Raw genomic sequence first — 27,500 nt, 5'->3', positions numbered from 1 at the left:
GTCAGTGAAAAAGAAAAAAGCAATGACACTGGTTGGAAAAAAGAAGCAATCAGTCCCTCAACAAGGCAAGCTGTCAGCCCCACCTTTGTCTGACATCACAGGCTAAAGGATACAGCTGGGGATAGTGCCAAGGTCAGAATACCCTTTAGGGCCACCGACCCACTCCACACCCACATCAAACAAATCTGTAATAACTTGTCGGCAACAGTGAACTATGAGATAGAATGACAAATTGTAATAGGAAAAGGTAGAGGGATATATTGATGCATCATACACCATTCCTCGCTTATTCTTATGTGGATTGATGTATTTCTGTGTTAAATAATCACTAAATTGCCATAATTTATTAGCACTGAAGAACTGAAAGTAAGCCACTCAATGACCATTTTTATTTAAAATGTGCAGGAATACAGTTATTAAAGTAGACTTACACACTATCTGAGCACCACAAACCAAAAATGCTTTTTGTTTTCATTTTTAATATTAACCACTTTACCACCGGAGGATTTTGCTGTCTTACGTCCAGGCCACTTTTTGCGATTCGGCACTGTGCGACTTTAACTGACAATTGCGCAGTCATGCAATGCCGTACCCAAACGAAATTTACGTCCTTTTTTTCCCCACAAACAGAGCTTTCTTTTGGTGGTATTTGATCACTTGTGCGATTATTACTTTTTGCGCTATAAACAAAAAAAGAGCGACAATTTTGAAAAAATAACAATATTTTTCAAATTTTTTATATGAAATTCCCCCCCAAAAAAATGTAAAAATCCAAATTTTTTATCATTTTAGGCCAATTTGTTTTCTGCTACATATTTTTGGTAAAAAAAATCACAATAAGCGTATTTTGATTGGTTTGCGCAAAAGTTATTGCGTTTACTAACTAAGGGAAAGATTTCTGTCATTTTTGGTGTTTTTTTTTTAACGAGTAATGGCGGCGATCTGCGATTTCTTTTGCGGGACTGCGACATTGCAGCGGACAGATCGGACCCTTGACTGACATTTTTGACACTTTTGGGGGTACCAGTGACATTACTGCAGTAATCAGTGCTATACATATGCACTGTTACTTTAAAAATGACACTGGCAGGGAAGGGGTTAATTTTATTGGAGAGGGAGGGGTTAATGTATGCCTGGTGCTTACTAACGTGTGTGGGGGGAGGTGACTGAGTGACACAGGGACAGATCGCAGGTTCAGCTATGCTGAACCCTGCAATCTGTCACTGTTTGTCACTTAGGAGATCCACCCGCTCCGTTTACACAAGCGTGCGGATCTCCACACTCGATTCCCCGACGATCGGGGAAAAGCAGCGGCGATCACCTGTAGATACTGTAAATATCTCGGCGCATGCGCTCTGAAGGAAAAGGGCGCCCATGCCGTTTTTTAAGAGCCATGTGACGTGACCGGCGGCTCCTGCACGCATGCAGTAGCACAGCTGGAGTCCGCAGACCCAGAAGGAAGACAGGCAAAGATGGATGCGGACTCCAGCGGGGGGGGCGATGCGGGCTTGGTTTGCAGGTAAGTGTCACATAATGTGCTAGTATGCACTGCATACTAGCACATTATGCATTTACTTTGCAGGTAAACAAAAATATTTTTTTTTTCAAGACTTTACTTCCTAAGGTTAGACTTAGGTGTTTGGGTTAAGAGCTACATTTATAGGTTAAAGTGATTGTAAACGATCACCTTGTAAAACAACCCATTTATTTTAATATAGAAATAAAAGGCAAAACATTTATGTGTGTGTGTATATATGTGTGTGTATATATGTGTGTGTGTATATATGTGTGTGTATATATGTGTGTATGTGTATATATATATACATACCTTTTTTCCCTTTTTTTTTATAAGTGATCACATTACATCTGTTCTCAGCTGCATAAGAGCAGGGGGGAGGAGAAGCAGGACTCTGATCTTCCCAATGAAAGGCTGTGCAGGGGGAAGGGGGTGACAGGACAAGTCTTATCATTGGTGGAGAGCAGACTGGGGATTATTTACTAAAGCTGGACCAAGCAAAATCTGGTGCAACCATTCCAGCTTCCAGGTTTTATTGCCAGAGCTCAATTGAACAAGCTGCTGTTAGAAGCTGATTGGCTACCATGCACAGCTGCACCAAATTCTGAGTGCCCCAGTTTTAGTAAATCTACTCCACCGAGTTCTCAGCACAGCTAGATAACTGACCATGCTGTGCTCTCATGCCTAGTGTGCTCAGCTTTTAAAAGGAAAGCAGAGGGACTGGCCTGAACACCAGGAATTTCACACAAAGGAAGCAATACAAAGAGAACAATATACTTTTTCATACAAGTACATGGTACAGCAGGCACATATCAGGAGTATGAAATGTTGGGTTTACATATTCTTTAGGTCAAGAGTTAAAAGGGTTTTAAACCGTCATTTAAAAAAAAAAATAAAAAAATAACAAACATGCCTATACTTACCTGCTCTGTGCAGTCATTTTCTTCTTCTTACCGATGGGGCACTCCAGGCCCCTCCTCTTCATATCAGGTTCCCCCAGGGAAAGCCGCTTTCCCTGGGGGCACCTGTGCAGGTTCCCTCCCAAGACCCACAGACAGTGGGAGCCAAAATACCACCCCCCACTGCTCCAGTGTCATTGGATTTGATTGACAACAGTGGGAGCTAATGGCTCCTGCTGCTATCAATCTGTCCAATTAGGAGAGACAGTGGCTGGAGCCGCTGCACTCGTGCACATCACTGGATCGGATCGGGCCCAGGTAAGAAAAAGGAGGATGCATAAGAATGCATTAAGGTGAAAGACCTTGAGGCTTTACAACCACTTTAAATTTCAGATTCTAGGTTTGCTGTATTTTTTTTCCCAATGATTTTCTTTCATACCCAAAGCACAAATTCTAAGAGAAATTATAATTTTGTTTTATTGGTAAACTTGTATAGTATAGAAAAATCATTTTTGTGCTCTTGCAAATGTACTATGTATTTCAAATAAAATTACAAGAAATACTAAAATAAAAAGAAAATATCTATATCAAAATATCAAAGAAAAAAAGTACATACACTGCATATGTCTATAGATAGATTATTATTATTATACAGAATTTTTTATAGCGCCAACAGTTTGTGCAGCGCTTTTACAATGATAGAGCAAACAGTAGAATTACAATACAATTTAATACAGGAGGAATCAGATAGATGAAAACATTTTCTGTACATTTCGTGTTGTTGTGGGTTACTTCATGCACCTAAATGTGTGTTTTTTTGTGCGCTGAAGTATTTTGTGTTAAGGCAGCCAATTCACTTTTAATGGGCTGCCAATATGCTACAATGCATGAAAAATAGAAATTCCCCATTTTTACATAGCAGCATAACAACCCATTGACTGGGTGTTAACAAGCACTGCGATAATGTACAGAAGAATGTGTAGCAACCTCCTAGGTATGTATTAGAGAGAAAGTATAATTTTTGGGTCTTTCTGCTTACCAGAGAGATTGCCAGGTAAATTTATGCTGCTCTCTGCCTATCAGAGAACAGGATCCATTAGTGAGGTCTGCTCATGGTGCTAAGGTGCAGCTCAGCTTGTCTGAAATATTTCACACTGGTCCAATAGGGAGGAATATTGGACAGTGAAAGGAAACTTGACAAGTGAGTGCACAGACTTTTGTTACAGCCCTGGTGATTGGCAGAGGAAAGTGCCTCGGTGCATGTGCCAAGGGGACATGTGCTCGGGTACTTTTAGCTGGAGAGCGGGGTCCTGGAGGGAGGGGGTGGCTGCCTCTCCTCTGTAAAAGATGCCATGTGGCCTCAGGTGGTCAATCTGAGGGCCTGAGGGCCAGAGAGTCAGAGAAAAGCTGAACCCAGAGGTCCTGCAGAACTGACTGTAAGGGAGACACTAGAAAGGATCTGATTCTGCCTGCAGTGGGTACAGATCTGTGTCGTGGGGCCTGTCCTGTGAGGGCCATCCATTTTACAAGAAGAGTCAGTCAAGGGGATGCTAGAGAATGTTAGAGAGTGTCCTGAAGAAAATGTAGATTATTCATGTCTGCTGCTAGAGAAAGCAAGAGGACCTTCTTCTTCCATACAAGTGGTAGTGTGGTCAAAGCAGTGTGTCTGCTTCCACAGGTAACCTGGTGAGGTTAAGTGAGAGTTGTCCTTATCTACTGTGAATAGTTCAGTTGGAGTGTCCCACTATTCTCTTCTCCCATCCAAGTTCAACAATAAAATATAAAACCGATGTCCGCCGGTCACTCGGCGATTGTCGGGGGAGAGGGAGAAAGGCAGGCGGCTAATGTAAACAAGCCGCCTGTCATTCTCCCCGGTGTATGAATGATGATCATACGGTTCTACTATGTAGAACCGTTGATCACTGTTCATACATCTCAAGCCAATCACAGTTAGAATCACGCCCCTAGGGACACACATAGCCCCCTCCCTCTCAAAAAAGTTAACCCCTTCACTGCCAGTGTAATTTTACAGTAACAGTGCATATGTATAGCACTGATTACTGCAGTAATGTCACTGGTAACCCCAAAAGTGTCAAAAATGTCAGTCAAGGGTCCGATCTGTCCGCCGCAATGTCGCAGTACCGCAAAAAAAACGCAGATCGCCGCCATTACGCGTTAAAAAAAAACAACAAAAATGACAAAAATCTTTCCCTTTGTTAGTAAACGCAATAACTTTTGCGCAAACCAATCAAAATACGCTTTTTGCGATTTTTTTTACCAAATATATGTAGCATAAAACAAATTGGCCGAAAATGTAAAAAAATTTTGATTTTTACATTTTTTTTGGGGAATTTCATGTAAAAAAAATTGCTATTTTTGCAAAATTGACACTCTTTTTTTGTTTATAGCGCATGATCAAAAAATCGCACAGGTGATCAAATACCACCAAAAGAAAGCTCTGTTTGTGGGGAAAAAAGGAAGTCAAATTCGTTTGGGTACAGTGTCGCACGACCGCTCAATTGTACGTTAAAGTCACGCAGTGCCGAATCGCAAAATACCCCCTGGTCAGGAAGGGGGTAAAATCTTCCGGGGCTTAAGTGGTTAAATAAAATTATTTTTGGTAGACAGTTGGCTGTGAAGATAAATGACATGTTTCAGAGTGGCCCATGTCTCAGTAGTGAAATAGCCATTAATGTAAAGGCTGTATAATCTTTATTTTAGGGCCTCCATGTATCATGTTGCTATAGGGCTCGTGTATAGACAGTGGCACCCCAACCAGAGTTATATGACATTTTGGCAACATTTACATTGATTTATAAACCACAACAATGCCATAGGACAGATTACGTGCAACCCTTCTTCTGTCTGCCATTCATTACTCCAGACTCCATTCTCCTCTACCCTGGGAAGACTGAATTCTGCACACCAAGCATTCCATAGTAGCACCGTTTGGTAAAAATGGCCCAGAAACCTTGTAAAACAAATCTCTAAAATACTGTTAAATGATAGTGGATCTTACAGTCTTGTAAATATAAAGCTGTGGCATTTCTGGTATGTATATAAAATGCAGCTGTCATGTGGTGAACGCTGTTCCCAATAAAACAGGCACAAAATACCACAAAGCTTCTGTGTGCTAAATGCGCCACCATAAACTACATCTACTAGCTGCAAGAGGACGTGTCATAAAAATGAGACTTGTTATTATATGTGGTTTAATAAACCCTTGCTTCGCTTTATAATTAACCTCAGTATGGTTTTCTTTCTATGAACGAAATACAAATCACAGAGATGTAAAATACCAATGTGATCAGTCTTCCCTGAGAAGTCGATTGAACATTTGTTTATTGTATAGTAAAGTGCCTTTGAACCATAGAAAGGTGACACATATACACATACCTAAGATACCTTTGGTCTGTTTCAGCAAAATTTTGGCACAGGATGAATGAAAAATGTGAAAGTCACAGCTACTACTAAGTACTTTTACGTTAAAGCTCAAATTGGGAAATCTAAAAATTATCCCGTGCAGTAAAACTGGGCCCGCACTGCAAGGGTTAACTGCTCATTTAGGTCTAGTAGAGAATAAAAGCAATTTTACGCACCCAATTCTCTGCGACCCGGCAGCTGACGCTCAGCCATGCATTGGCAATGGACTGTCCTTCAGTGTCCTTCCATCCAAAGCAAGGCTATGGACCCTGCATCAGTCTTGATAACATCGGGAACCTTGGATCGCTGGAGCAGACGCTGTGGAGACCCATCTAGCAGCGTAGAGGAGTGGCAGACTGGGTAAATAAACCTACTTTTCCAGACTTTTCCATGCCCCCTAGACAGGGGCTCACTGGCAACTTTTGGCCCAAGGGGCAAGTACAAACCAGAGGCGCATGGTGCAGTAACTCAGCCCCCCTCCCACTCTCTCTCTTCTCCCCCTCCTCCTGACCCCCATTCCAGGCTGAAGCTCCGCTCCAGGTACTCTCTACTCACCGACCGAATCCAGGTTCCTGAGCTGGCCAGCAGGGGGCAGCTGGGACAGCTTGGTCGGGGTTGCCTGGGGGAGGAGAATCTCTAGTGGGGCATGGAACCTGCCTCTTCTCAGACACAGTTTACTCCATCCATGCTGGGAGGAGGCCTGCGCTCCGTCCTTGTCTTAGTCCAGCACTCAGTAGGTCAGCAGTGGGGACTTTTTACTTCTCTTCTCCAGGAATCCTTTAGGCATTAGGCATCTGTGGCAGAAGTGGTGAAGCCTTTTTGCAGGGCATCAGAGCGGCCCGGGGGCAATTGCCCCCCTGTCCCCTGGCCCAGTCCTCCCCTGCCCCTAGACATAAAAGAGTAATTAATCAAGTTTGTTTACTTGACTATGGACCGGCTGGTCATTGGTAGAGGGTGAGAAGGGGGTAGAACGAAGTGGTTTTAGAGGTTACCCTTGGGTAATGTGGTGTGGGGTTAGGGGCATATTCATGCAAGTCGTGTATCTGTTAATGGTTATGATTTACTATGTTTCTATGGATGTAATACTTTTATGCTTTTAGATCTGTATGTTATATTGTATTTTGACTGAGCTGGAGACTGTACTGCTGGCACCATTTGTCAATTGTTCATTCCATAAAATTTTATTTGAGATAAAACAAAACAAGTTTGTTTAACCGAGAATTGTCAAGTTTCCCTGAGTTGGGCTTTATAGTAGAATTTCATTCGTTCAGTCGGCAGTGACTATTTTAAATTTTTAGCTACTAGCATTACTAAATTGATAGGAAAGTATATCATATTTAATTGTTTTAAACTATTTTCTTACATTTCTTAAGTATTTGGTTTGCTAGGCCTAGGCAAATGATGTCATACATCTCAAAAGTCTTCAGGGGGGGGGTTTGCTCAGCTAAGCACACCCTCCTACCAGCATGCCTGAGGTAAGGGCAGATAGATTATAGGAAGTAAATCCTAAATGAGTCATCTGCTTTACTTTGAATATTAAAAATGAATGAAATAGTACAGTATTTTGGTTTGTGGTGCTTTACACCGATACAAGATAAACCTGGAATTTTTTAAAATAAAACTCCAGCACAAACCTTTTTTTGGGATAGTGTAGAGAAGGCTAATAATTGGATTGGTTTTCATCCAATTTTCAGTTCCAGTGACTTCTAAGTTGGTGGGTTCTAACATCTGTTCTAAAAAAAATGTATCTCGATTGCTGTGCCTCCATTGGAGACATTTAATTCCTTTTCCGGTAATTCCTGCCATCATTTCAGGAATTGGGATGGGGACACAGGCAGTAAGCAAATCCCGGACAGATTTAATTGTTCTTCCCCTCTCTTTTCAAAATTAAACCCTTTGGTTGGAGATCCACTTTAACAAAGTATAAAGTTGTTCACCTGACATATACTAAACTATGTACATGGATGCTGTTGATTCCTACAGAACATATATTTCCATGAGCCCTTCATAAATTTGTACTAAACCCAAAATAGTAAAATCAATCTGTATATGCAGTAAAGCATGCTTGTTATAATTACTGTGGAACCTAGGAGGTTAATCCTCTGTATTGTGTAAAAAGGCTGTTTGAGCCTGTATGCACAGATCCTCCCCTTTTTCCGCTGTCCCCAAACCATCCCTTGATAGAACAGTGCCTTGGAGGCACTCTGCACATGCTCAGTTTGGTGTGTATTGCTATAGATTATTTTTCTTTTCTTGGGAGGGTATATGTGATAAGCACAGGGCCAATCAGCATTGTCCAGACAGAGGGTCAGGGGTCCTGCAGCCTCATAGGACAATCAGAGGAGAATGGAAACTCCTCCTAAAAGCTTTAACCAGTGCTCTGCTGAACACTGATAGAAGTCACAAGACTAGCGATATACTGCTGATGAGAAAAGGTATTTAGCAGTTTAGATTTATCAAAATAGATACATTTCCATGTTCTGTGTACTGGGGGAGACCAGATATAGTGAATGCAGGCTCCTGAGTTTAGTAACACTTTAAATTCAATACTTTTCCAAGTTAAAAATAATTTGTGAGTTTACTGCTGCTGGCCTGTTGGTTTTTCCTTTTGAGGACTGGGGAGGATTTAAGCCCCCACCCCACATTAATCCTTCCATTAGTAGAAGAATGCACACACTGATAGAAAGGACGGGGATTACACTCCTCAAACCTGGGGAGAAGCTTTTGTACTAAAAGGCAAATATAATTAAAGCTCTATGTGGGGATTATAGGTGCTTGGAATTAGTGGATTGTTGTGTAGCTGCAGGGAAGTAAATTTGTCGCACTGAAATCTTTACTATTAGGCGTTGGTGCAGAGACATTGAGTCTGATTTACTAAAAGAATAGAAACTGTTCACTTTACAAAGTGAATGTTCACCTGGGTGGGATCATCCAAAACTCGAAGGTGAGAGGGAACATTTGTAACTTTGTCAGGAAGATTTCACTACTGGAGAATTTGAAACACATAAGACTCTGTGAGGTTGATTTACTAAAACTAGAGAGTGCAAAATCTGGTGCAGTTGTGCATGTTAGCCAATCATCTTCTAACTTCAGATTGTTCAATTAAGCTTTGACAAACAAACCTGGAAGCTGATTGGTTTCTCTGCATAGCTTTACCAGATTTTGCAAGCTCCAGTTTTAGTAAATCAACCCCAGTGTTGTTTTATTCAATTAATGATGAGGAAAATGTCCAGGCACTATTTTCTTACTAATAGATTCACTTTGTAAGCACCAAATCTGCAATGTTTTGTTACCCAATGCCTTAAATTCATAATATGATGAAGGGAGAACATTGCCCTTTTGCCTAGGGTTTGTATGTTCTCTGTGTGTTTGTATGGCATGCTTCCCAAAAACATAATATTGGTAGGTTAACTGGTCCACCCCATAGTTATATACATGTGTGTGTGTGTAGGGATATTAGATTGTAAGCTCCTGCAATGATTGATATAATCTCTAAAAACACAAATAATTAATAAAACATACTTTCATTCTCATTTTACCTATGCAAAGCCTGTCTTAATAATGACTAGTGTGATCAAAAAAATAATCACTGATATTTAGTAAAATCCTGAATTTTTATTGTTTTTCTCTATATTTTAAGCTTTACCCTGGGGAGAACTCAAACCTACCCTTGCAAAGCCCCCTCCACACAAACTACAAGGGATAAATGCTCATTTTTGTCTAGGAAACCCTAAGTTCCGGTTCACATATATGCGATGTGGGAACCCTGCCAATCCCCTGCGGGCTCCCACATCGAATTCAAATCGCTGGCAGTTCACACTGCCATACGCGAATCACTGGGGGTGTCAAAACAAACTACACCCCAGATCAGTTTGCATATCACAGTGCGAACTGACAGTTCGGACATTAATTGGATCGTATTGGTGTGTACCACCATGCGACCTGATTCTGCTGCGGAGCCAAAAAAGGGTCCTGTCCGAATCAGATGCAAATTCAGCCATACAATTTGTTTGTCAGAATTTGCATCGCACAGACATCGCATGTGATTTTCAAAGCAGTGCGAATCACATGCAATGTCTGTCATCGCTATAGTGTGAACTGGGACTGAGGCCTCGTGCACACTGGACATTTTTACAGCTGCTTCAAGGGGCATCTGGCAATTTTTTTCCCTGCCTCTAAAGACCCCTCTATGTTATCCTATGTGCCCATGCACACACAGGCTTTTAGCAGAGTTTAGTGGCAGGAGCTTTAAGTGCCGCTTCACACTACGTTGCTCCGTCTGGTTCACACTACATCGGCGCGACTTGCACGGACTTCATAAAATGAATGTCAATGCAAGTCGCCTCCAGGTCGCCCCAAAGTAGTATAGGACCCTTTTTCTAAGTCGGAGCAACTTGTGTCGCTCCTATTAGAACCGTTCCTGTACTACTCAATGGTCCGCTGACCAAGTCGCTTGACAAGTCGTATTAGTGTGAACCGGCACTTAGGCTCCATTCACACTAGAGCGACTTGTCAGACGACTTGTCAGCCTGACAAGTCGAGGTCCCTCGCGGTCCATTGACTGCTACAGGACCCGTTCTAATAGGAGCGACACAAGTCGCTCCGACTTAGAAAAAGGGTCCTGTACTACTTCGGGGCGAATTGCATAGACATTCATTATATGAAGTCCGTGCAAGTCGCGCCGAAGTCGCGGTGCATGGGACTTCACAAGTCGCCCCTGAAGTAGTACAGAGTCGTGCCGCTGCAGTGTGAATGGGCTCTTACAGTCTTTTAGAGGCAGGAAAAAACCCTCTGCCAGTGCATCCAGGAGCAGCAGAGTTTGGGCAGAAAAAATGCTTGACACTACTAAAAGCTGCTAAACGTACCTAAACGCTGGTGCTTGAGCAGCAATTTATTTCAATGGCCAGAATAAAAGCTCCTAAAAGCTTGTAAAAGGTTTAGACACGTTTACAAGCGTCAGGCATATTTTCTGCTGGCTTCTAGAAGATTTATAAAAACGTCCTGTGTGCATGAGGCCTTAGAAAGCAGTTTTATTTACCTTATTGTTTGCCTCCATGTGTCGAAGCCGCTTCTCTTCGGCGCTCTTTTGGTCACACTCTAACACCATCTCATACAATGCAGGACCAGCAGTCCTGTATTGTAAGTATGGAAGCCAAAAGCCTGCCCAGAACCTGGAATGGTGGAAGGATGAGGAGTGTGCCAGCTGTCAAGGCCTTGAGGGATAAGCAGCTTTAACAACTTTTTAATGGTACCCTAAATAAAAATAAACATTTAACCTTTTTCACAGTTTGAGGGGGATTGAAAGGCGGGGGTTACTGTAAGGCACATGTGTAAAAACACAAGGCCTGTGGGCCCGAAGTTGGCCCTCCAGGTCATTTCATGTGGCCCTTACACCTCTCCTGCAGCTGCGTCATCCTCACCATCGCCAACCCCACCTTGCCTCAGCAGTCAGTAGCAGAGAGGACAGATTTCCTCTGCCAGATCCTGCTCTTCTCTGTGCAACTTCGAAAAGGTTTATCTCTGCCCCATCCTGTCTCAGCAGTTGGCAGCAGAGAGGAAGATAGAGCTCCTCCTACAGATCCTGTGCCTCTCTATGTAGCCACAGCATCCCTCATCTCTGCCTCCTCCGGCCCCAGCATTCAGCAGACTCTTCCGGCTGAATCTGGCCCTCCTTTGGTCCTCCTCCAGACCCTGCACTTTCTGCTTCCCAGCTTCTTCCTGGCAGCAGCACAAGGTAAGGGGGTTTCACTGTGATGTAAGGGAGGGTGAGGGACTGTTGACTTCTCTCATGTTGGGGGGGGGGGGGCTCTTGATATCTAGTCTTACAGATACAACCGGTCCTTTGAGGGCAGCCAAAATACTGATGTGGCTCGCAATAAAATTTGAGCTTGACACCCCTGCTGTATGGGTAGTTTTGAAACTACCCCAGGGGTCATTTTTAATATGTATATGTCTATATATATATATACTTGAGTAAGATGGGCTGAGCTTCATCAAAACATTAACTATAAAAACACAGCTATATATATATATATATATATATATATATATACAGGAGGAAGATCAAAAACAGCTGTGTTTTTATAGTTAATGTTTTGTTAATAGTTAATTGTTAATGTTTTGTATATATACATTACTTCTGGATCATTTAACTTGATTTCAATCACAAGCCACCTATGTGATAACATGGGCAGCTGATAGGTCCTCTATATGGAGACATCAGGGGTCTACTAGACCCCAATGTCTCCCTACACTCCACTGCGGCTTCAGAGTCCCATAAAAGTGATTGGCCAGCGGTGTCCCTGTGTACCTAATAATTCCTGGTATATGTCATTAAGAGCACATTTCCTAGAATTCAGACGTTTTAGGCGTCTGAACATTATAAAAGATCCTAATAACTATTTTATTACATTTGGCTCCTGAAGGAAAGCATGGTGTGGCTTTTATATGATGAACATGTTAAGTCATACAGGTGTGTGCCTGTTCTATGGTTAATGAACACTGCTGCTCTCTGTGAGACAGTGCTGTGAGTCCAATGTGTAACAAGAGCTTGGAAGAAATTTTTGCCTTTCCAGGTTCCTCCTTTTCCCCTCATAAACATTCTAATGATATTTTTTAAATTAAACCTTTTTGTTTTCATTATATAGCTTATATTAGTACCAGTGATGTCATTATTGGTTCTCTGTGCTTCTCTATTCAATGCTGGCAGATCCAAGCTGGTGGGAGGAGGTGGCAGAGTGCTGTACATAGCTTCCTAATAAGATTACAGCACCCTGCTCCACTACTTCTCCGAGGAGCCCTCAGTCCTGATGCATGCAGAGGGATGGAGTTTTAAAATGCCTTGATGGGTGGGTGTCCATCTGGAGGAGCCGTCATTTCTAAGCAAGGTGTATTTGCATGCAGACTCTCATAAGTAATTCAGTGTTCTTGCTAGTGACTGGCTGTATCATATATGTTTTTTTATTTTTTGCCCAGAGTGCCTCTTTAAATACAGTTAGCAAAACAAATCCCATCTTAGAGCCATCAAATATGTCAGATATTTGTAAAAAGCCAAGCTCAGCCAGGTCAACCTCCTTCTGCCTGGAGGTACATGCAAAATACCCGACAGGTCTTGTGTTCTGGAGTTATATCAGGTCTTTTTTTGCCAAAGGATTCATCTTCTTTGTACAATTTAGATCTCATAAATCAAAATGTGTAAATCACTTTCCGTTGTTTTACTCAAGTAGGTGCATTATACCTTTATGTGATTGATGTCCACAAAATGATACACCTCTTATATTTATAAGAAACCTGGGATGTTACTGGCAGGAGCCCAAATACTGATCCAAAAGATAATGGTTGTACACAATAGGCCTTTTTCTGACATGTCCTACCGCAGCGTATAAAACTTATATTTGCCAAATCTCCACATCTCTGTAAAGATAAGAAATATAATTGGTTTAAACCTCCCACTTACCTAGAGTTACCTTTCCTACAAGCAATGTATGTACCACACCCATACACTCAATGGTACAAAATGTTTTTTTTCCCAAATAGGTCATCCAAGTGGTACTGTAGGCAATGAGGCCACTCAAGGGGATCATAAATGGGCCCCAATTTGTCAGGTTCAGTAGGAACCAGTCACATTTCGATCCATGTATGGCCTGCTGTTGCCATTCATGAGTAGTCAATTTATGGACTGACTTCTCATGAACTGGGTGAGTCCCACTGTCAGAACACAATTATACAGCGGGAAGGATTACCACATCCATCTTTAATGTATGGGTGGGGGAAATGGTCCAATATTTTCCTTTCAACTAGCCAGCTGAGTGAAAAAACGGAACCATGGCATTGGTACGCGGGTGCTGTGGGTTCGATTCCTGGCCAATGCACCAAAAAAAAAAATGGAACCATGTATGAACAGCTTTAGATTCATGAGGGTTGATTTACTAAAACTGTAGAGTACATAGTTTATTGCAGCTCTGCATAGAAACCAATCAGCTTTCAGGTTTCTGTCAAAGCTTAATTGAACAAACTGAAGTTAGAAGCTGATTGGCTACCATACACAGCTGCACCAGATTTTTCACTCTCCAGTTTTAGTAAATCAACCCTTTAGTGTAGTAAACAAGTCACCATAAAGAGTAAAACATTTTGGAAATGTTTTCAAGAGCACGTGTGATGCAAAAAGGATAGACAAAAGATGCATGGGATAAAAATAGGCATATTATGTAATGCCATACAAGATCCAATCTGAATTACAGTCCAGTAGCCTGTAGTAACCATTGCTAATGACTGAAGCCTCAAAAATAATTTGTAGTTGGGTGCTTTGGTTTAGCACACTTTCCTCTTTGCTGAAGACTGAAATACTGATAAACAAGAGCATACAAGAAGAAAAGAAGCAGCCTATAGAGAAGAACCATGATTCTTAGCATTAAAAGTGTGTGAAAAAATGAAATTTCTATTATAGTGTACAAGCATCTAAACTGTGGGGTTGATTTACTAAAACTGGAGAGTGCAAAATCTGGTGCAGCTCTGCATAGAAACCAATCAGCTGTCAGGTTTCTTTTTTGTCAAATCTTAAAGAGGAGCTCCACCCTACAGGGGAAGCTCCACTTTTTTGCCTCCTCCCCCCCTCCACTGTCACATTTGGCACCTTTCAAGGGGGGAGGGGCAAGCGGGTGCCTTGTTCTGTTAGGTACCCATTCCCACTTCCGGCTGAATTCGCCGAAAGTTCACCTGGAAGTTCACCCCCCTCCACTTTCCCCCAAAGTAGGGCCATTCACAAAGCACAGCGTGCTTAGCGCATGAGCAGCAGGGAGCCGGCTGTGAAGCCACAAGGCTTCACTGATGGCTTCCCTTAACTGAAATGGTGGTGGCAGCACCTGAGAGTCGATTGAAAAATTGGCTTGGGTGAAGACACCACTGGATTCGTGGACGGGTACGGGTTCTAATATTTTAAAAGGACTGTAGCTGCTGACTTTTAATTTTTTTTTTTGAAGGAGCCTGGAGCTCCTCTTTAATTTAACAAGCTGAAGTTAGAAGCTGATTGGCTACCATGCACAGCTGCACCAGATTTCGCTTTCTCCAGTTTTAGTAAATCAACCCCATGGAGTTTCAAACTTCCTTTACATTGTTTTGAGTTGGTCCACAACTTACCATCTTATAAACATCCTATTGGCTGACCCCATTTAGCTGGATTTTTATTTATTGCGCTATAACAAAAAACGAGCAACACTTCTGAAAAAAAAAATATATATATTTTTCACTTTCTGCTATATAACATTCCCCAATTGGTTTCTGCTACATATTTTTGGTAAAAAAAAAAAATCTCACTAAGCATATTTTGAGTTATCACATGTAAAAACAACAGGAAAGATTTATGTCATTTTTATTTATTTATTTATTTTACTAGTAACAGCGATAATCTGTGATTTTTAGCGGGACTGCAACATTGCGGCGGGCAGGTTGGACCCCTAACTGACATTTTTGACACTTTTGGGGGGACCAGTGACATTACTACAGTAATCAGTGCTATAAATATACACTGTTACTATAATAATGATGACATTGGCAGGGAAGGGGATGACCCAGGGGTGGTCAAAGGGTAAAGTGTGAGCCTAGGAGAGTGTTTTCTAACTGTATGGGGGAGGGACTTGTGGAATCAACACAGAGACCTGTGATCCTAAATAGGAGGATCACAGGCGCTCTGTGCTCATTCCAGAGAGAACAATGGTCTGCTGTGTTTACAACAGCAGACCGTCGTTCTCTCTCCACGGGGAGTGATCGTTGGTGCCTGGCAGCAATCGCGGCCGCTGGCCCCATGGATCGGCATCCTCGCTGCCTAGTGGGGGCAGGCACGTGCCTCTGGCGGCCTGCGCACTCCCCCAGGGGCACCCCACGTACCGCCGTACAGGTACGGCGGTTCACGCAGCCGAGCCAGCCTACCCCAGTATATCTGCGCCGGGCGATTAGCCAGTGGTTAAACTGATAGAAAGTGTTAAAATAAGTATATGAAATTGAATGAAAATTCCAGGAACCTGATGTGCTTGGGAAAATGTTCAAGGATACCCACTTTTGACATCTCGCACTTTAGATACTAAAGATGGGTACACACTATAAGAAATATCAGGCGAATGATCTTCCAGTTTTCGTTGATGTTTGACAGCAAGTCGGAACCAAGGATGGAAATGATCTATGAAAATTGTCGTATGACAGCTTTTATTTTTGTTACATATTGTTTCTGATCATGTGCAGTCTTTTCTGTCTGATTTTTCTCGTACGAAAACCGTACGAAAACAGTACACAATAAAAAAACCTTTCCCTCTGTTCACCTACAAGAACAATTTTGGAGTTTGTCCCTTTTGTAAAGTTTAGTTTGGAAAGTCGGAATCGGATGCCAAAAGTTGTGTACATACTATACGAAAATCAAATATGCCTCGTACGGAATTTTTCTTCCGATTTTCTTATAGTGTGTACCCAGCTTTATACACTGTACCAATTTTTACTAGCAGCTTTAGTTTATTGTACAGACAGGTATCTGATAAAATACATAAACAGGTAAATTGCAGAATGTTTTTTCAGAGCTGAGTGTTCAGCAATAGCGGCATCGATAGAAAAAGTGATTTTGTTTCGGAATGTTCTACAACACTGACATAGCTTTTACAGAGTCAGTTTAAAGAGTAAACCTCTTAAAGACAATTTAGCAACGATTGTGAGTATCACACTAGGTAATGTAAAAGTAAAACTGAATATATAATAAAAAGAATATATAAAAATCATAAAATATAAGCTTTTAATAATTTACCCCAGAGAGTGAAATTAGCTTTACGTATTTAGTGACTCGCTGGCCTTGACAACGACAGATACCTAAAACCTGATAAAGCCTCAATTTATTGTCTTTCTGCAATTTACCTAATGCACCAAAACATAATTATGTAGTACATACTTAATAAAGTTGCCAAGGGGCTTTGAGATACATAATTAATTTAAACAGAAAGTTGTACTATCTATCAAAGTCATCACCATCTTGTCCTCAGTTTAATCTCTTCAGGCACGTAACTTGGTAACGGATAAATAAAAACATAAAAAGACATAAAAATCTGAGAATTGATGGTAAAGTATTTGTTAATTATGGGCATTGTACTATAAACATATAAAAATAAATAATAATACAACTATTGCAGTTAGATTTATCTGATCTTGACATGGCACATCTGTCTCTAATCTATTTTGATTTTGCAGAATCTAATAGTGTTTAATGTGCTGAAAGTCCACTTTAAAGGTTGATAACAGGAAATAATTTTACAAGGGGGATTACACAAGAATGTGGAGGATCCAGTTCAGAATAGAAGCAATGTGAATTAGCTGAGATAAACATAGGGTGAGCACTAGGGTTTGGGCTCAGGTGTCTACCATGTCTACCATGTCTACCATGTCTACCATAGGTTTGAGACGATTCCTGTGCGTTTGAGGTTCACTGTCCTGGCAAACAATTTCAGGAATTTGCCAGAATAGTTTGCAATCATAGTACACTATAATGGCCTTTAAACTTAAGCTAGCTGGATTGGAAGGGCCAATATTGTACCCAGCTACTTTCATTTTCTTTTTCATTTATGCTTTTTTCCATTATTTTTATACCTGGTTATCATTTTTTTTTTTAATTTATAGGAGTACGCAGAATCGTTCACTTTGGTCCCTACCTCTGCAGTAGCTTTTGTTCTAATTTCCCAACCAAAGAAAGACTTGCTGTTCTTGAAAAGTGAAAGGGGTCAAAAGGGGCAACTGCCCTGGGCATGGCCATGACAAAAAAAATCCCTTCTATACAAAAATAATATAAAACAATAACCAAAAAAAAAAAAAGATAAAATAAGAATAATTAAACAATATAAAATAAATAATAAAAAATTACTTTAAATGTATCTTGGGAAGTTTAGATTTTGCCGACTATCATCTGTAAAAGTTTTTACTCTGGACTGGTATATTGTATTGTTTTTTAAAACAAATTTTGGCAGCTCAAGCAAACCACACATAGAGCGCTATGACTGCATGTGTGTGTGGGCATGCATGACCTCAAAATGACGCTGTGCCAAGCATTTTGAAAATGTGTGACTGTCATCGAAAATGTAAACTAACGAACCTGAAGTGCCCCAAGCCTCCCAAGGGCTAAATCTGACCCTAACTGTATACCACCCCACTTGTATCCCTATAGTTTTTGGATGCTATATTATATAATATAGTATCTGTCTATATGGGTTATTATTTTTTAGTCACGCATGAAATTAATAATTTATAGGAATATTTTTTACATTGAGGCTAATGAATTATTGTTTGCCTTGAACATCTAGTAAAACACTGATGTCCCTGTTATTGATGGGGTATTTCAAATACACACTGTGGTTAGTTACCGAGCATGATACTAAAGGTGCTCAGAAGGTTCACTAGCTTCAAAGTAAACACAGTAAGGTTAATATACTAAAATGGAGAGTGCAAAATCTGGTGCAGCTCTGCATAGTAACCAATCAGCTCCCAAGTTTCATTGTCAAAGCTTAATTGCACAATCTGAAGTTAGAAGCTGATTGGCTACCATGCACAACTGCACCAGATTTTGCACTCGCCTGTTTTAGTAAATCAACCTCAGCCTCATTGTGCCTACCCATACTGATCAAGGAGTTATATTCAGTCCATAGTAAATCACCCCATACATTTTTATATCCAAAGTATTAAGTAGCAGTGTTGCTGACCTGACAGTGGTATCTCCCAAACCAAGAGTGGTTGGCATTTTCTTTAGTGCATTTGGGGGGACTTTCCAAAGGTGGACACAGAAAAATCAGATGACTATATATTGTGAAGGCAAATTTTTTTTTTAATACATTTTTTATTTCTTTCTACATATGCAGACATTCATGGATGATACTTTCAACAATTGTGAAATTAAAACTTATTATTGCATATGAGACCTTTTTTTTACTCCAGTCTGGTGCACAATTTAGAGCTTGCCTCATTCACATTTTAGACTGCAGCAGAACCATTTTTGATTAATAGGGGGAGTTACCAAAATACGGAAAGCTAAGTGCTGACTAGGGATGAGCGATTCTGCTCGGATTTAGTTTGTGCGGGATTTTGTTGAATCCAGCTTAAAGTTTGTGAAACCCAAAGTTAACATCATATCCACATGAAGTCTATAGGAGGCAAATCTTGATACTAAATTCTGGCCATTATCAAGGAAAAGAGCACTGGATGCAGGGCACTGCCATGAATATATTTACTAATGCAAAAGAAATGTACAATGGCAAAATTATGTTTTCATGCGGCTTCAATGGCTACACTGAAAATACGTAAATCCTTCACCTAACATGCTTGGGGGTTGTCTTAAAACTGCATGTGGCCTCATGGAACAGTATGAATTACACAGATAGTACACTGGAAGAGCATATTTGGCTGTGGAATTTTTTTTCTTTTACATTTCAGTTTGAATGTATTAAGTAAAATAAAAAAGAGGGATATATTCTACGTCAGTTATGGCATCCAGTGATGTAAATCCAGCTTTAATCCAATTAAGATGACTTGTCGCCACTGATCTGGTACAGGGGGAGGCTGTAGGTCTGGCTGGAATTGTATTATTTTTTTTCTGTTTTCTTTTTTTTTTACTACAAATATACTACCTACTTTTTTGTTCTTGGGTTAAGATTTTAAATATTAGTGATACGATTGTATTTATAAATTAAATACTATTAAAAAAATACCAAAACTGTCAGTATGTAATAAATCACTATCTTATGCTTAGCAAAATGCACCAGAGTGACAAAATATACTAAATGCACACATGATAAATGTTCAACATATATATATCGGGGAAGGCATGGTATATGTTTATATAGAGATTACAACATTTTAATAAATAATTAGGGGACTGGAGGACCTTAATTATGAAGAGTGCTTACAAGCGCTTGATTTATTCTCCCTGGAAAAGAGACACCTGAGAGGGGACATGATAGCGATTTACAAATACCTCAACGGTGATCTCAGCATAGAAAAAAAATGATTCAGTCGCAACGAATGCAAGAGGAATCGAGGCCATACAATGCGATTAGAGGAGAAGCGATTTAACCTCAGGCTACGCAGGGTTTTTTTTACAGTAAGGGCTACAAGATTGTGGAACTCTCTACCACAAATGGTAGTAACTGCAGGGAGTATGGCTACTTTTAAAAGACTCTTGGACGTACATCTCAAAAATCAAAACATTCAGGGGTATGGGAAAGGATTACGTCCACACACACCTACACAGGTTGAACTGGATGGACTATCGTCTTTATTCAACCTCAACTACTATGTAACTATGTAAAAAAATTCCATTCCACTTTGACCTTGTCGGTTCATGCCACATGCACACAAACATGTGTATAGGCAGATGCATTTCATATGTGTTTGCATATACTTCGGATTCAAGGATTTTGTAATGTTTCACTATGGCACTTACTATTTTCCTCTTGCTGGTTTTCATGAGCAATTAAATCAAGTCATCATAACTTTACAGGCTCTTCACATAATAAATCTTACAATCACAGAATTAGAAGCTTGGCATTAGCAGTCAGCATTTCACAAGCCTATTTAAAGCTTTCACTCCCATTACGGGTAAGAGAAACACCTTAGTAAATAAAGAACATGCTGACAATTCCAAAAAAGAAACACACCTTCAGTAACAACAGAGAAATCCTTTAATGTTGGTTATTTTGGGGTTAGTACAGATCTAGCTGGCCATAGACATTAAACAGGAGCTGAATGTATACACACATCCTGACAGAGGGCCAAACTCAACATGCTGGGCTAAATTTACTTAAGGAAATCAGACTGTTCACTTAGCCAGTAAAGGTTCACCTTGGAAAGTGTATTTGCACTTTGTAAAGTGAATGTTCTCTGGGCTTAGTAAACAAGGTAAAGATAAGTGAACTGTCTTCATTCCTTTAGTAAATCAACCCCATTGTTATGCGGCTACAAGGACTAATAATGTGCAAATATCTATAAACAACTGGCCTTAGCACCACTCTAATGTCCAGTGAAAAATAGGGGGCTGATTTACTAAAATTGGAGAGTGTAAAATCTGGCGCAGCTCTGCACAGAAACCAATCAGCTTCCAGTTTTTTTTTGTCAAAGCTTAATTTAAAAAGCTGAAGTTATTGGCTACCATGCACAGCTGCACCAGATTTTGCACTCTCCAGTATTAGTAAACCAACCCCATTGTCTACAACCCAAAATAATTCCTAGAATTTTTTTTTCTCTAGAAATCCATTGGTTGGGGATTTGCCTGTCAGAATAGTTTGCAATCATAGTGCACTATAATGGCATTTAATACCAAACTAGCTGGATTAGAAGTCACAGGAATCCAGAGAACTTTCAGATATTGTCCACTCCTGGCGATACTGATATTACTAAATTGAGATAGATAGATAGATAGATAGATAGATAGATAGATAGATAGATAGATAGATAGATAGATAGATAGATAGATAGATAGATAGATAGATAGATAGATAGATAGATAGATAGATAGATAGATAGATAGATAGATAGATAGATAGATAGATAGATAGATAGATAGATAGATAGATAGATAGATAGATAGATAGATAGATAGATAGATAGATAGATAGATAGATAGATAGATAGATAGATAATAAAGGAATACTGTGATGTATACAGGGGAAGTAAATTGATAGTTTTAACATAAAAGCAGCAATATCAATAATATAGTAACAATCATGTTAAATGTTACACCATGAAAGTGTAAGTAATCCCTAATAATGAACATCTTACATTTAGTTAACTATACCAATATAATCATATCTGTTTGATAAGTGCAAAAAAGGCGTAGCAATCAGTGCTTTCACTTTCTTTTTTACAGAATTATTTCAACAAGATAATCAAGCTTTGTGCTTCTAATAAAATTAATAATATATTTAAAGGGCAAGAGGTCAAAGTACATGGTCTGAATTAAAGATACATATTTCTTCATGTGTTAACCAAATGTCTGCGTCCAAAGAGCTGAGTTTCAACAAACAGTTGCATGGCGAATTGAATTCAGTTGAGTTGCAACTTTTGGTTGTGCAAAAAACTGCTAGGATGGTTTATCATAAGGGAACTAAAAATCACTTTAGAAGAAACAAAAATACACTAGTTTATTATTTATTTTTACATTCACATAGTACATGGAGGATAGCATTAGCAACAAGGCCTACTTAAGACAAAGCTAATTTTCTTTTTTTTGCAAAGATGTATATCTACAAAGATTTTATTTGCTATTGCAAATATTTGTAGAATTATTATAAAATCACTTCATATATGCAGTCTTATGGGACCCGAACTTCGGTAATCAAAAAACACAATTTTGAAGCCCTAAAACCCAAATGCATGCCCTTAAAAAGTGCCTAGGGTTCTGGGTCATGCCCCAGGGACTATTAATCACACAAAAAAAAATCTTAAAAATTGTCGTTTTTGATAGAGAGTCAATTATTGAAAAAATTATTGAAAAACAAAAAAATGAGATTTCTAATGTCTTTTTTTAATGCATATTTTGTAGCATAAACCCACAAACACTTCCATCTTTCAAGTTTCTGCTTTATAAATTAAATCTCAGATTTCTTGATATATGTTTGATGCAATTTGTAAATATGTTTTATTTCCACAGCTTTGAGTGTATGTGTGTGTCTTTGTATTTCAGAGATCTACTGTCAGAGGCTTACTGAAAAGTACATTTTATACTGGCTCAGGGGAACACTCAACCAAAGTTGAAATGTCTGCTGAACTTGATGGAATATTTGAAGCAAGCGCAGATTCACACAAGCAGAGAAAACAATCCCATTGGTAAATAACCCCCAACAATTGTCTCAGGATTTACAGATTTCATTTTTTATTAGAATTTTGATAAAAAAATGTCATAAAACTGAAAGTGAGGATACGACTATACAACAGCATTATTTTATTTTAAACCTTTTCATTGATTTCTTAGTGATTCACCTTTAACAATTTATCCCATTTGTTCTGCTAATGCATATAGTCTCATTTATCATACAATATTTGTATTTATATTGATTCAAAAATTAACCAGTTGTTTTCTAGTGATACATTTCAAGCTAAGGTGTACGTTTAGTAAACTGAGAAGTTTTCTCTCAGTTCAATTCTCGGCAGTTCTCAGAGAAAAAATATCTCCTCTGGCACCCAGTTTAGAAGGCAGAGAACTTCACTTCTCACAGGGTGATCAGAGGAGAAGTTTTTTCTCTGAGAACTGCCGTGATCTCTGTATAACTGGGTGGACTGCCTGTAATCTCACGAGATTTTGTGAGATTACAGGCACTGCTAAATTTAAAAAGTGAAACTAAAGTTTAAAAGAACTCGTAATGACATGTTCTGACACATGAAAACATATCTATACACACACACACACATGCACGGTATATATACATACAGTATATAAATATATATATATACACATACACACACACACACACACATATATATATATATACACACATACATACAGTACATACATACATACATGCCAATCTGTATGCAATTGCACTGTGTGTTGGCAGATTGCATGCAGATTGTACACCAGACCACAGGCTATCGTTTGTGGTGTGTGGGTGTGGGGACAGTGGGAAGAGTGATCAACACAGGGGTTCTGGCTTGTAGGATAGCTGGAGGAATCCTAGTAGTGTGTGGTAATTGCTAGACTGCTCCCCAACCCTTAGAGTGCATCAGATTGTATGTAAGATTTGTATCTGCCTGTGTGTGGTCAGCCAGCTGGATTGGACTGGAGTCTCCCTCTAGTGGTGACCGAAGGCAGTGCAGGCTGTGAAAGTATTGCAACCAATCTAATTACTTAAGCCCCGTACACACGTACCGATCGTCGGCCGAACGATCGGCTGTCTTTTGTCCCCGGGCTGTCATGTCCGCTGAAAAGTGCAAAAGACTGCACACGAATTTTGTCCGCCGACTGCAGAAGTGATGTCATGTGATGGTTAAAACTTTCCCTGTGTTTTTTCTTTTATGAGCATGCCCAGTCTTGCAAATCTGCTGTCTGTCGGCCGAATTCTGTACTGACTGGCGAACAATCGGCCGTTCTGGTGTCGGCATACAAACATTTTAATGCTTGCACGACAGATTCTGTTCGGCCGAAAGTGCGCTGTCGGCTGTCGGAAGCATCATACTAACAAGCCTACATTTGGCCGATCAGTCGTCTGCCGAATCTTTTCTGCGACAATCGGTACGTGTGTACGAGCCTTTAGTAGGAATTTTCTTTATTTCCGTTATCCCCTTATACTGCCCAGTCACGATTCATCACGTCTCGTTTAGCTAGTCGCCGTGGGCGTGGTTGAATCGTGACAGATTGGTTTCCTCCCACACTCCAAAGACATGCTGGTAGGTTAATTGGATCCTGTATAAAAAATTGGCCCTGCTGTGTATGTATGTGAGTGATGCCTCGTACACACGTACCGATCGTCGGCCGTAAATATTCGGCCGACGACCGATCGGCCGATTGTATGCTTGTTAGTATGATGCTTTCGACAGCCGACAGCGCATTTTCGGCTGAACAGAATCTGTCCTGCAGGCATTAAAATTTTTGTTGGCCAACACCAGAACGGCCGATTGTTCGCCAGTCAGTACAGAATTCGGCCGACAAACAGCAGATTAGCAAGACTGGGCATGCTCAGAAAAGAAAAAACACAGGGAAAGTTAACCATCACATGACATCACTTCTGCAGTCGGCTGTTGTTGGCTGACAAAATTCGTGTGCAGTCTTTTGCAGTTTTCAGCGGACAGGACAGCCCTGGACAAAAGACGGCCGATCGGTACATGTGTACGAGGCATTAGGGACCTTAGATTGTAAGCTCCTTGAGGGCAGGGACTGATGTGAATGTGCAATGTATATGTAAAGCGCTGCGTAAATTGACTGTGCTATATAAGTACCTGAAATAAAAAAAAAAAAATATATATATATATACATACATACACACCAGTACATACAGTATATATATATATATATATATATATATATATATATATATATATATATATACACACACAGATATATATGTGATTGTATAGTTAATGTGTTTCTAACCTGCTGTTGATGTATATTTCACTGCAGTAGGGAGAGTTTTTACTTTCACTTTTGGGCACTGGGACATTCACAGCAGAGATCTCCTATTTCTTCCTGCTATCTCCACCTCTGAGCTGGAGAAGTAGGAAGAGGAGATCTTCAAAGAGAAGCACAGTGGTCAGGTGACATCATGTGTTTCTAAACTGGCCGTTTCTATTGCAGTGAATGCAAGCTGTTTGTGTACTGAGATGAGAAGAGAAGACTATGTTCTCCACTACTCTTCTCAGTATTTTAAACCTGCAATGCTCTGAGACAAGCCGTGATCATCCAGATCTCAGCTTATCTCAGTTTACTAAACGTACACCACAAACACTGTTTGTCACCCATGAAAACGTTTGCATATGCAGGGATTAATTAAACAAAATAAAGTTTTTACAGAGACTGTGTTCAAATCAATATTTCAATGTAGGAGTCAAACAATATTGAATTACTCTCTAAAGTTTTCAGGCACAGCATAGTTTATGGAGATCCCGCTGCATGCTTCCTTTGCCAGAATTAAAGCTGTTCATCCAAAAAACTGTTGGTTACTAAAATAAAAATGCTTAAATACTAAAGATTAATGCCTTCTAATTTTATCATATATACAAAATTAATTTAAAAAGAGCAAATTTTCCAGTGTATCACTCTGCTCTGTAGGTTTTTTGTTTTAGTTGCATGAAGTACATAGTACTTAAATGTAATGTCATAAAAATGTTTTTGAACACTTTAATTTTCTAAATTGAAAATTGTGGCTTTCTCTTCCCCTGTCTATAAATGATTGTGTTTACCAATGACATATTAAGGTTAGGTCATCTTAGAAAAATTACTATATCCTGTAATTATATATATCTATATATATATATATATTTTTTTTACTTTGAATATTCAATCATGTGCAAGGATGTCCAAATGATTGAAGTGAACACAACCTTACCGTATTTACTAAGCGTATTTTCTCATTGTACATTCACTTTGCAAAGTAAACAGTTTCTGCTCCTAGTAGACCAACCCTATTGTGCCAACACAAGGTATGTTAAAGTTTTCTAAATATCTTCATTAATATTCAACTGGAATTTGTCAATGAAAGAATTCTTAGACATATACCAATTTGGCAGTCATTGGTTTACCATCAACTGCAATAATGGTTTGAGGCAGATGACAGTTGGACATTACTGTGCTAAATAAACCTGCCAAAGGAGTCACAGGACAATCTGACCCTGTAAAGGTGTCTTTAGGTCCAACTTCAGGCACAAACATAAATGTCTGGGTTGCCTGATCGTTTTTAGGTCACAGAGCTGGGAAGGTATGGGGTGAATGCAGACAAGTCCAATGCCAGAACAGTAGCTAAAGGAGGTTTTCTAAGGCCACCCATAGATATAAGAGGGCAGTCATGCATACACAATCCAACCACCTTGAAGCACTAAGTCTAGCCAGCAGGACCATAAACTTGAGTTTACAAGTTTTTGTCCACTGATTAACATTTATGGGTATCTACACCTGTCCAGTTCACCCCCCCCCCCATCCCCCCCAGCCCCCAAACACACACACACTTTCCCACTTTCAGAAAATGTATATGCATGTCCCCACTGACATCATATAAATGCAAGACATTAACAAAATCCACCAGATAGGGCAAGGATTGACACATGTCAAGCAGTTACAGTCAATGTTCCTTGAAATACCCAAATAAGCCCCCAAAAAGTAAAAAGAAAAAAAAAAAAAAAAAAAAAAAAAAAAATATATATATATATATATATATATATATATATATATATATATATATATATATATATATATATATATATATATATATATATATATATATATATATATATATATATATATATATATATATATATATATATATATATATATATATATATATATATATATATATATATATATATATATATATAGTGGTGGTGTAGTGGTTAGCACTTTCACCTAGCAGCAAGAGGGTCGCTGGTTCAAATCCCAACCACGACACTACCTGCCTGGAGTTTGCATGTTCTCCCTGTGCCTGCGTGGGTTTCCTCCGGGTACTCCGGTTTCCTCCCACACTCCAAAGACATGCTGGTAGGTTAATTGGATCCTGTATAAAAAAAATAAAAAAATGGCCCTACTATGTATGTATGAATGTGAGTTAGGGACCTTAGATTGTAAGCTCCTTGAGGGCAGGGACTGATGTGAATGTGCAATGTGTATGTAAAGCGCTGCGTAAATTTACAGCGCTATATAAGAACCTGAAATAAATAAATATATATATATATATATATATATATATATATATATATATATATATATATGTTTCTGAGTCTGATTGGGTATTTGCCATAAATACAGACACTAAATATATTTTGCTGCAGGACACATTGCATGCCTGTGCAGGTCTTCATATCAGTGGACCAGGAATGCTCGTCAGAATCTGTCACCTAAAGAAGCAGCTGAATGCACATCAAATGCTAACTGGACAAAGTATCATATTTTTGTCCAGTTAGGGTCAGAATTAATGTTAAATACAAACTTTGCTCTGTGGGTTTATGAAGGC

This window comes from Pelophylax lessonae (genome assembly GCF_965119305.1).
Source record: "Pelophylax lessonae genome assembly, chromosome: 5".
Classification (NCBI taxonomy): domain Eukaryota; kingdom Metazoa; phylum Chordata; class Amphibia; order Anura; family Ranidae; genus Pelophylax; species Pelophylax lessonae.
The sequence above is the reverse complement of the archived record's forward strand: the minus strand, read 5'-3'. Positions refer to the sequence as shown.